The following is an 11,714-nucleotide window of genomic DNA, read 5'->3' on the forward strand; positions in this document are numbered from 1 at the left end:
AGACTCCACAACATACTCAGCACCAGCATCACCCCATTTGATGTTAGCGGGATCTCGCTCCTGGAAGATGGAGATGATGGGCTTCCCATTGATGACAGGCTTCCCATTCTCAGCCTTGACTGTGCCATTGAATTTGCCATGGGTAGAGTCATACTGGAACATGTAGACCATGTAGTTGAGGTCAATGAAGGGGTCGTTGATGGCAACAATCTCCACTTTGCCAGATGCAGAGCAGAAGGCAGCCCTGGTAACCAGGCGCCCAATACAGCCAAATCGGTTCACACCGACCATCATCATCTTGTCTAATGGACGAGGCTGGAACTGCACGAGATGTGGCTGTCTCTGGAACAGGGAGGACCAGAGAGCCTCCTTCACACTTTCAGATTCACTAACACAGTAGCTCCAGTAACTTTGAATGACTACAAGTTATTGGTTTCATTGAATCAAGTGTCTGTGGGGAGTTCACCATTTGCTGGCCGTTAATCCCATCCTGTAGAACATAGAACATAACCCCTGTGCTCTTCCTCACACTCACACGTGTTCATTCCCAGCTGCTCACAGAAGTGGACTGATAAACACCCATCATGCAAGAAAATCTCTTCTTGAGTGGCGGTTATCTGGTCCACAATAAAAACATGTTTCTTTTTGTTCTTTCTTTCTTTTTTAAGATTTATTGATTTTATATATGTGAGTACACTGTCATTATCTTCAGACACACCAGAAGAGGGCATCAGATCCCATTACAGATGGTTGTGAGTCACCATGTGGTTGTTGGGAATTGAACTCAGGACCTCGGGAAGAGCAGTCAGTGCTCTTAACCACTGAGCCATCTCTCCAGCCCCTAAAAATATGTCTCAAAAAAAAGTTGAAACGTCCGTTATTTCACTTTGGCGATGAAGCTCAAAGGCATTTGGCCCCAATCTGACACATGAAATTAATGATTCAGCACTCGGTTCTTCAGCAGCCCTAAGCAGCCCCAAACTGTCCTTGAAGGTAGGGCGGACAGAGCGCTTTGCTTGTGACGGACTGGAACAACATAAAGTTGAGCACCATTGAAGCAAATCACTTTTCCTAAGGGGTTTAATGAATATGATACAAGTCAAAACCTACTTGGCCAAAACTTGAGAACTGATTGAGATAGAGAGAGAAAAAAAAATGGTCCATGGATATCCAAGATGACTCAGTAGGTAAGGGTTCTTGTTGCCAAACCATGGGATCATTGCCAGAACCCACATGGTGGAAGGAAAGCATCCAGTCCTGTAATGTATCCTCTGACCCGTGTGTGCATATCATGGCGTACAACACAATAAATAAATCTAAAACCTTTTGAGAGAAAAACTGTTTCAATTCTAATGCAAACAAATTAGGGGGTAGCAGGCTTCAAGGAGGCAATGACTAATTAACCTAGATTGCTGCTTTATGATTTAAAATTTATAGAACCATAACAAAATTTTTTTCCTTGATCCAAGGAAAAAAATTTTTTTTCTTTCTACAGTGAGATGTTTAAAACTGGTATTTGTTTCTCCTGCTGGGATATTCCCTTGCATCTCAGAAACAGCTGTTCACATTCCTGGAGATTGTCTGTGTCCCCTGAACTGAGATCCAGCCCTTCCGGTAGCATTATGAGGACAGGCTGGCCAGAGGCAAATAAGTCACCTTCTGGAAGCCAACCTGTCAACCTGTTCTCTCTCTCTCTCTCTCTCTCTCTCTCTCTCTCTCTCTCTCTGTTGTGAATTTCCTACATACAGTTTTGTAACTCCTCTTAACCCTAACACTTACTTGAATAAAAATTTTGTGGGAAATACTTCAAATCTCAGCTACAGGCAATTCAAGAATGAATTAAATCTTGAAATATCCCCCCCACGCTAGAAATGACCCCTCTCTGCTCTCATTACACATTTTTTTTTAAATAATCACATACTATCCAGTGAATTTAAAAACTTCACTGACAATCTGCAGCTAGGATCTTCTAGAAACTTCTTGTAGAAAGCTCAACCTGGCAAAGAAGAAAGGACTAGTATTTGTATCCCACACTCCTCTCCTGGGCCACCGTGGCCAGCAGTGCTCTTTAGAACAGACTTTGGCACCCTCCTTAGTAGCCCCCCCCCCCAGTCTACATTGCCCAGGAAATAGAATGCAAACGTTCATGTGGTATAATAATGTTTAAATAAAACTTGATTAAATTTTCCACTAAGAGGCTTTATTTATTTTATTTTATTTTGAAGATACTTGTCATGAAAATTTCCCAGTTTTACTTCCTATTACTTGTTTCTAAAAGGCCTTGCTTGACACGTCTTTGTGGGTTGTGGGTTTTTGTTGGTTTGGTTTGGGTTGGGTTGGTTTGGGTTGGTTTGGTTTTTTGGCCCTGAGTTCAGCTCTGCAGGGCAGTTTTCCAGCCATCCCATTACTTATTACATAAAAGAAGCCTTCAGACCTTTTAGGCTGTAGGCAATCTGCTGCCTCCTGTCTTCCTTTCCGTTCCCTGTGTGCCAAGTGCTTCTCCCAGAAGTAAAAAGGATGAGGCAACGGTTTCTAGTGGGAGAGCCTGGGAACTGTAGACTTGACGTTTTTTGAAACGCAGCACAATTTTTAATTTCACCACCTTTAATGATTATAAATCCCAGTGTTCCCCATTAAGTTTTAATGGGAAAGGACATGGAGTTCAGAGAGAGACTCTCAATATCCCCACTGGAACAGGACTAGGAGAGGTGTTTTTCTAATTTGTTGAATCCTCAAGGAGGAACTCTCTGTGTTTTTCATACCTGATTCTTGCAGCAGCTAACATATGTATTTATATCACGATAGCTGTTACGTTCATCAATTGTTAGTAATGTCAAAAGTCCGTGGAAAAGTACTACAGTACTTACGGGCTTTTTTCTGTAGACTCACATTTCCCAAAGGCAATGTGCAATTTACTCTTTGTGATGAGAACAGGGGGTGGAGACTGGCTAGTCAGTGTAGGGACCGGAAAGCCAAAAGGCACCCCAAGCAGCATGGTGCTTCTCTGGAACCAGAGGGAGCACCTGGGGTTTGCTGCCTTTTCCTGTAACCAGGGGACCGAAACTGCAGTTCCAAGGCAATCCCTCTCGTGAGCAGCTTCAGAATGAGACCCTAAATCTGAGGGTTAAAACGGGTGATATCTGTTCCCCAATCTCACCCCATCTCCTACATGAAGAGTGGGGGGACATGATTGTAGCCGTGATCGGGGCTCCATGGTGACCCATGAAGGGAAAGCCTCGGCCTGGGCAGGAATCTAACATTCCGAGCTCTTCATAGCATAAGGGTACGTCCAGTTTGTTCTGACTAAGACACCACACCTCAAACAAAGGATGGTTCACTTTAAGTCATTTCAGGGAGACCTGGAGAGTAATTACTCATTTAAGGAAATGATTTACATTTCCTTCCCAGAATCCCCGCCCCTCTTCAGGTGCTTACAGAGCCCAGCTATGTGCTTGGGTTAATCCTGCCTGCTTTGCTGAATTCTACAGAGAAGCTAACTTTTCTTTTTCTTCTTTTTTGTATCCTTTTCCTTCTTTTCCCGGAAACTTATCAGAGCTTGAACGTGCCTTCCTGAAAGACTTTGGACTTACTTTTTCTCTGAGCTGTTCTCCCATCCCTTCCACATCTCTTATGAGCAAATGCTATGATGTGCTTTTTTCCTCATCCTCTTCCTCCAGCAGTTTGCCTGTCCTGGCTTTTTTTTCCTTCCTTCCTTCCTTCCTTCCTTCCTTCCTTCCTTCCTTCCTTCCTTCCTTTCTTTTTTATGCTAATAAAATTGTCCAATAACTTCCTCTGAGTCCATTCTTAAATTATTTTATAACAAAACTCAAAACCTTGGACAGAGACTGAAAAAACCTGACAGAATCTCCAATTACATGGAACACCCCAAATGAACATCCCCAAATTCCCACTAATATTTATATTTTGGGCTTTATTTAAAAATCAAAAATTGAGTTTCTTACTTTAGAACAAGTCCTGATTTTAGTGTTTTCCTCCTTTTTTTTTTTTTTTTTTTTTTTTTTTTTTTTTGTCCCAGTAGCACATTCACTGCTCATGCAAATGCTGCAGGCAACAGACTGTCCCTGTCACCGTACATGTTCCGTTGAGGTGGTGTCGGGAATACTTAAAGAATAATGACTTTATGATGATTAATTAGTAGTTATGATCTGGTTAAAGAAATAGATTATAGGCAAGGAAGTATATTAAGCAGCAGAGCTTGAATTGCCTCTCCGAGCTACCTCTGAAGACGTTCACTGCCGTCTCCCATAGACAATAAATCACAAGGTGGTCTGTCTCCATTAACGGAGAGTTTAAAATGAATGCTTCTTACATTTATAGTGGGCCGATGATGCAAATTAGATGATTAGTCAAATATTCTATACTCCCTGCTCATAACTGAAATATCCAAATGTTAAAATAATACATTTATCTCACTTAGGAAAACAACAATCCCATTCGGATTCATTTAGTATTCTTTAATAAATCTACATTATTTTTACTAAGGTATATCTAGATTTAAAAAATAGTCTCTCCTTGCCTTTCCCATGATTCTATCAGACTATACAAAGTGACAAGTGGTGATTTGCTGCATATATGAAAGATTTTCCACATACACATATGTGTAGATACACACATACATGTATAATAATAGTGATCATGTATGTAAAGAGGTTGCTATGGTTTAGATCTTTAGTGTCCCCTGATGTCTTAGAGGATGCACCACCAGTCTGTGGCATGATTAGGAGATTAGGAGGTCATGCAACCCTCTGGAGATGGGGCCCAGAGGAAGGAAGCTAGGTCACTGGGTATGTTCCCTTGAAAAGTGTCCTCTGCCTTTCCCCTCTTGCTCTTTGCTTTATGGTCTGTGAGGTGGCCAGCTCTGCCCTTGACACAGGCTGGAACAACGATGGCAAGCAACCACAGACCGAAGCCTCTAAAATCAAGAGCCCAAATGATCTTCCCTCCTTTTCCTTGTTCACTCTGGCATCTTGTCACAGTGATGGAAAACTCACACCTGATTGTATTTATTTTGATGTAGCCAATAAGTTCATCTTTATAGTTTGGTCACAATATAAACTTATACTTTTCTGTAATATAATTTCGTTCAATAATATTTTTCTCCCTTAAACTCTTCTCCCTGGTGCTAAATCCATGATTCCTGGTGCCCTTCATGGTTTAAAAGCTCAGTCCAAATCAGGCCCAATGGCATAGCCTAGAAGCCTGGTTAATGGTGAAGCTGAGGCAGGAGAGTCATAGATTCAAGGTCTTACTGGGATATAGAGACTCGGCAATTTGGAAAGACTTTGTCTCCAGCTAACACATGAAAAGAGAACTGAGTGTACCTCACTAGGAGAAAACCAGCATGACATACACAAAGCCATAAGTTCAATCCCCAAGAGTACAAAAGCATTAAAAATAAAAACATAGAAACCAAATAAGATATGTTTAGGGGGGCTGGAGAGATGGCTCAGTGGTTAAGAGCACTGACTGCTCTTCCAGAGGTCCTGAGTTCAAATCCCAGCAACTACATGGTGGCTCACAACCATCTGCAATGAGATCTGATGCCCTCTGATGGTGTGGTGTGTCTGAACAGCTACAGTGTACTCATATACAATAAATAAACATTTAAAAGAAAAAGAAGATATGTTTAAAAAGCACAGATTAGCATTCTCTTTAGGGAAAAATTGACTCAACCCTTCAGGTTCCTCAGTCTCAACTTCAGTACCCCTCACCGCCCCATCACCCCTGGTGTCTGAAGCATGGCCTCTGCCATGGCAGCGGTCATGGAGAGGAGCTGTCGTCTCAGTGATGGCTTGGATGTGCTCCGAGCAAAGGTTTGTCCAGAGGTCATGCATCATCTTAGCCACTTAGACATAAAATGATTGGCTTCAAAAATGTTCAAGTTCTGGCTTTTAAATAGTGGTTCTACATACGAACAGACACTTGGAAAACAGAGTCTGCTGAAGTCATTATAAGTAACTCTCTTTTCCATTGTCGCTTGTTAAAGCCTTGCTTAATCTCTTTAACCTTCTTAAATTCCTTTCATGGGACTCAGAGCCAGGTTATGAAAATGATAGGTACCACAAGCCTCTGAGAGAGAATGGCTCCATTGTTTTCCGTGAATGGCACTGAAATTACCTTCTTCCCTCTCTGGGTAGTCTCCTAGCTCTGCAAGGTAATTCAGTAAGAAACTCTTTTTACCTTTCTGCTAGTCTTTTTAAAAATTAGACTTCATTTTATTTTGTGATTGCTTTGTGTTTGTGTGTGTGTGTGTGTGTGTGTGTGTGTGTGTGTGTGTGTGCACGAGCGCATACCCAAGAAGGTTAAAAGAGGTTATCTGATCCCGTGGAACTGGAGTAACAGACAGCTGTAAACTGTGGGTGCTGAGACTCAAGCCCAGGTCCTCAGCAAGAGCAGCCAGTGCCGTAAACTGCTGAAGCATCTCTCCAGCCCAGTGAGAAAAGTGCCTTGGTGCATTACTGTATGCAACCACCTATGTTGTAGTCTTTATTCAAGTAGTGTCTAAGTTTTCACAGTAGACTTTTTGTTTGACTAGAGAGGTAAAGTTAGACATCATTTACGTTTCTCTAGCGTGGCCACAGAATCCCTGAAGCACAAATTTTCCCCTACCTTGGGTTTTGTTAGTAGAACAAGACCATTTGCTAAAGTGGACATTTTTCAGTGAGGACACTGATCTGATTACAGATCTTGCAGTCTGTGACCCACTGTCAGGAGTTTCCGGTTGATGAGGCATAAAGCTCGGGGGCTAAGGATGTAGCTCAGAGTAGAAGACATACAATGGACATTTAGTTCCCAGCATTTAGTTCCCAGCACCGCAAATAAAGAGAGGAAGGAAGGAAGGAAGGAAGGAAGGAAGGAAGGAAGGAAGGGAAGAAGGAAGAGGACAGGGGAAGGAAGGAGAAATTCACCCACATCTAATATCAGAAGGAAAAAAAGTCCCTTGTGAAGCAGTTACTAACAAGGCTGCTTTTGGTTTGTTTTTAAGCACAGCCTTATTCCGTGTGAATGATTACTTAAAACAAAACACTTTGCATTCATGACTTGACCTCTCTGTCGCTCTGATAAAACGCCATGTCCAAGACAATTTATACAAAAAAGGACTTATTTAGGATTTTGGTTCCGGAGGGTCAGGGTCCATAACAGCAGGGCAGAAGCAACAGGCAGCAGGCACGGCGGCAGGAGAAGGAAGCTCAGGGGGAACATCTTGAACTGAAAGCTGGAAGCAGAAAGTAAACAGGAAGAAAGTCAAAGCTTTCGACTCTTAGCCCTGCCCCAACAGCATGTGTCCTCCAGCAAAGCCACACCTCCTAATCCCTCCCTGATAGTTCCACCAACTGGAGACTACGCGTTCATGTGTCTCAGGCTATGGGAGACATTTCTCATTCAAACCTTCACACTCGTGAAATTAAGATTAAATCATAAATGTTATCAATCAGGTGTAGATATTTCTCTCGTGTCTTAGTTTGGTTTTGATCTTATCCAGCATACACAAAACTATTCTCATCATAAATCTTGTTCCTTTAAAACGATTTTCTAGCCGGGCTTGCAGCTCAGTTGCTAAGTGCATTACCTGCTATGCAGAGCCCTGGGTTTAACCCCCAAAACTATATAAGTGGTAATAGTGTTTGTATTTATAAGCTGTAGAGTTAGGGGATCAAAAGTTCAAGGTTGTCTTTGGGGAAAAAAAGACAACAACCGAAATTCTTTTCTAACGAGCTCAGGCTGATAGACAAGGAACAAAATTGAAATAATTTTTTTTTTAATTTTGAATCAATGAAGAATGAGTAGCCAACATGATGTCTCATCATCCCTAAATTATTAACAATGTCTCTTCTATAAATAAAGACACAGCACAATGTAACTATAACTAGCAAAGCTAAAAAGTAACATTGACGAGCTATTACTATTTATTCTTCAAGAGTCATTGGAATTTTATCAGATGTCCTGCTGATGTCTTCTAAACGAAAGAACCCACTCCAGCGCCTCACTCCATGCTTAGTGGCCATGTCCTTTTGTAACCCTTAGGAATAGAACGTGACCTTGGTCTTTCTTAGCCCATCACCATCTCAGCACTTTTGAAAGATCACCAAATAATTATTTTTGTGGAATGCCTCAGCTGGAGATCTGTGTGGCATTTTTGCAGAATTAGGATTGAGATGTGTATATTTGACAGGAGTCTGCAGGGGTGATGCTGCACTCTTCTTATAATAGGCTTCTGGGACTCAATTTCAGTTTCTCTCATCACCAGACTGACAAAGACACCTCATGCAACTTCTCTGTAGTCAGTACTTGCGTGATGAAACACCATGACCAAAAGCAATTGGGGAGGGAAGAGCTCATTTCAGTCAGAGTTTCATAGACTCTGTTGGAATTCTGTCAACCCCACCCCTCAATTACCTGGCAGTAGCCAGGTATGCTCCGCCCCAGTGACCTGACACTATAAAAGGGGTTGCTTGCCCCCTCCTCTCTCTTGGCCTCTCTTGCCTCTTGGCTCTCTTGCTCTCCCAACCCTACCCCTCCTCTTCCCTTTCCCTTCCCTCCCTCTCTCTCCACAAGCTCATGGCCAACCTCTACTCCTCTACTCCTCTCTCTCTCTGCTTCTACCGCCCTTTTAACTCTCCCATGACCTGAATAAACTCTATTCTGTACTATACTGTTGTGTGACTGGTGCCTCAGGGGAAGGGATTCCCAACATGGGCCCCTCAGAGGCATCTCCCTTGCCCTCAGGCCTTGCCTCACCTCCATGGGCCATATGCCCGCCCCCACTCTCTTCATCCTTCCCCTAAGAGACTCCACCAACAAAAGTGGTGAGGGCAGGAACTCAAGCAGGGCAGGAATCTGGAGGCAGGGGCTGATGCAGAGGCAGTGGATGGCTGCTGCTCACTGGCTTGCTTCCCAGGGCTTGTTCAGTATGCTTTGTTATAGAACCCAAGACCACCAGACTAGGGATGGTACCATGTACAATGGGTGGGGCCTCCCACTTCAACCACTAATTAAGGGAATGTCTTACAGCCAGAGCTTATGGAGGCCTTTTCTCAGTTGAGGTTCCCTCCTTTCAAATAACTCGAGCTTGTGTCAAGTTGATACACAACTAGCCAGCACACTTGCTTTGTAGGAAGGCAAGCTGTAATTTACACGAATATCTTATTCATCCTCCAACTTTCAGCTTACTCTTTCCTTATCATCTTAGACTCAACTGAGCTTTATGGTTTAAATATAAAACATGCACTGCGGGATTATACTCTGAATGTTTGGTCCCCAGCGTGTGGCCTAATTTGGGGAGGCTATGGAAACTTTAGGAGGCAGGGCCTTACTTGAGGAAGCCTGCCACTGGGGCATGCCTTTAAAGGTTATACCTGGCCACCAGTTTCTGACTTCTACTCTGTTCCCGATCTGTGCTAATACATCCCACACTGTTCTTTTATATCCAAACACATAAGGCCAAGAGATCATGGATGAAATATCTGAAAGCTGTGAGCAAAAGAAATCTTGTCTCCCTTAAATCACCTCTATCTGGTATTTTGTGGTAATGAGAAAAGCAGTCATTACATATCCTGTCTTACTTATTACTACCGTCCTTTACTTTAACGTTCGAATTATCTCCAATTTAGCTACCACATGCATGGCGACCCTGTGTGCTTCTGCTCATCCCCCTTCACCCTTCCCACACCCCTACCCTATCCCCCCCACCCTACCCCCTATCCCACCCCCACCCCCACCTCCGGGAATGCCACAGCTGCTTTGCTCCCTGCAGTGTAGTTAGAAAAAGCCTCCTGGGACAGAAGCCCACCTTGTTTGCCACATACAGGGGTTTTAGCACTTATTTATCTTGGAAGAGAAGAGTAAAGAGGAAAAACCAAGTCTTATTTTTAAACTGTGCTTTACTCAATGTGACTTTTAAGATACATACCTGGCTGGGGAGATGCCATGATCGAGAAAGTGGTTTTCCTAGGGCAAGATTTGTCCATTGTACCTGGAATGTGCTAACCCCTGTGATTTCCCCAAATACAGAAAATTCAGCTGCCTCATTAGTGGTAGTGACGGGAGCGGTCTTCATTGTCTCGATCCCCTGAAAAAGTACAACAATCAGAGTTCCAGTGAGCAATGTATTCCTCTTGGTTACCTCACATTTTTCTCTTGCTTCGGTAGCATTAGTGTAGATCTTAGAACACAGTATTAGGCTATGCTGACTTGAACCAGGGCTCTGGGGTGAGCATGTAACAATGAGCTGGACAGATGATGACCTTCTCCTTCCCATGATCCCTTTCGCCTATCAATGTCTAGAAACCTTCTTGCTCCGATGCCCTGCATCTATTTCACCGAGCTGTCTTCCTTCAAAAATGCATCTCAGAGAACGGGTCTGAGCTCCAGCTAAAAGACTAGTCCAACAGAGATCTCTGAAACCTGATAAGCAGTCACAGCCAAGTGTCAAGATAGAAAAGCAACATGCAACAACCGGGATGTTTTCATCATGCCAGCGACAAACATGCTAAGATAGAAATGGGGGGGAACCCCACTCGTAATAGCTTCCTCTGCAGAAGCCAGTAAAAGGAGAGATCAGAGAAAGGAAAAGCACACACTGGTCCAAAGAAACAGAAAACTTGTTTGAAATCCACAAAAGAAATGAAAGAATACGTGTGACAAAGGTTCAGTATCTAGAATACAAAATAAGACGGGGAGGGGGGGAGAAAGGGAGGGAGAGGCAGAGATAGAGAGACACAGAGAGAGACAGAGACATACATACAGACAGACAGACAGAGACAGAGAGAAAGAAAGGAAAAACATTAAAAAAAATTCATTTGGAAGCACAAAACACATCAGATAGCCAAAGCTGTCTTAAACAAACAAAAAAAAAAAACAAAAAAAAAAACAAAAAAAAAATTTTTTTTTTTTGAGGGGTTGGGTCTGCAGTGGGAACCATTACTGCCTGAAAAGGTCCCGCAGAGCTCTGCATCCCGATGTGTGACTTCACCGAGGACCGCAGAATTCGAGGAGGCTTTCCAGCCGTTTGACCGATGGCAAGATTCTGTACAGCGGTGTGCGGATGTGATGCGGGCCCTGGGCCAGAACCCTACCAACGCCAAAGTGCTCAAGGTCCTGGGGAACCCCAAGGGTGACGAGATGAATGTGAAGGTGCTGGACTTCGAGAACTTCCTACCCATGCTGCAGACTGTGGCCAAGAACAAGGACCAGGGAACCTATGAGGATTATGTTGAAGGCCGTCGTGTGTTTGACGAGGAAGGGTAAGGCACCGTCATGGGTGCTGAGATCCGTCATATCTGGGCGAGAAGATGACAGAGGAAGAAGTAGAGATGCGTGTGGTGAGGCATGAGGGACTCCACGGTTGCATCAGCTATGAAGAGCTTGTCCAGATGGCGCTGAATGGCTGAGGACATTTATGTATCCTGAGCCTGTTTCTTGCCCAGTGTGCGATTTCTGTGTGGCCCCAAAGGCTCCCTTATCACAGCACCTTGCCCATCTGATTTCTTTTGGATGATGTTTGCCTTCACCAAATAAAATTTACTCTTTGAAAAAAAAAAGAAGAAGAACTTTTGAGGTATTTCCATGATCTGATTTTAAGACATACAAAGAGTCACAGTAACAAACATAGCATGACACAGACACAAAGCAACACACAGACCAACTGAGACACACTCAAAGACCCAGACAACACATGCCTTTAATCACAGCTC

General features: G+C 43.3%; 1 pseudogene across 1 annotated transcript; it reads left to right on the plus strand.

Annotated features, from left to right (window-relative positions):
• Nucleotides 1-10,979: 10,979 nt before the first annotated feature.
• On the plus strand, nucleotides 10,980-11,411 carry LOC308420463 (myosin light polypeptide 6-like; annotated as a pseudogene). The gene has a single exon. The product of its transcript is annotated as a myosin light polypeptide 6-like (transcript).
• Nucleotides 11,412-11,714: the final 303 nt, after the last annotated feature.

This window comes from Micromys minutus, assembly GCF_963924665.1.
Source record: "Micromys minutus genome assembly, chromosome: 4".
NCBI classification, from domain to species: Eukaryota; Metazoa; Chordata; class Mammalia; order Rodentia; family Muridae; genus Micromys; species Micromys minutus.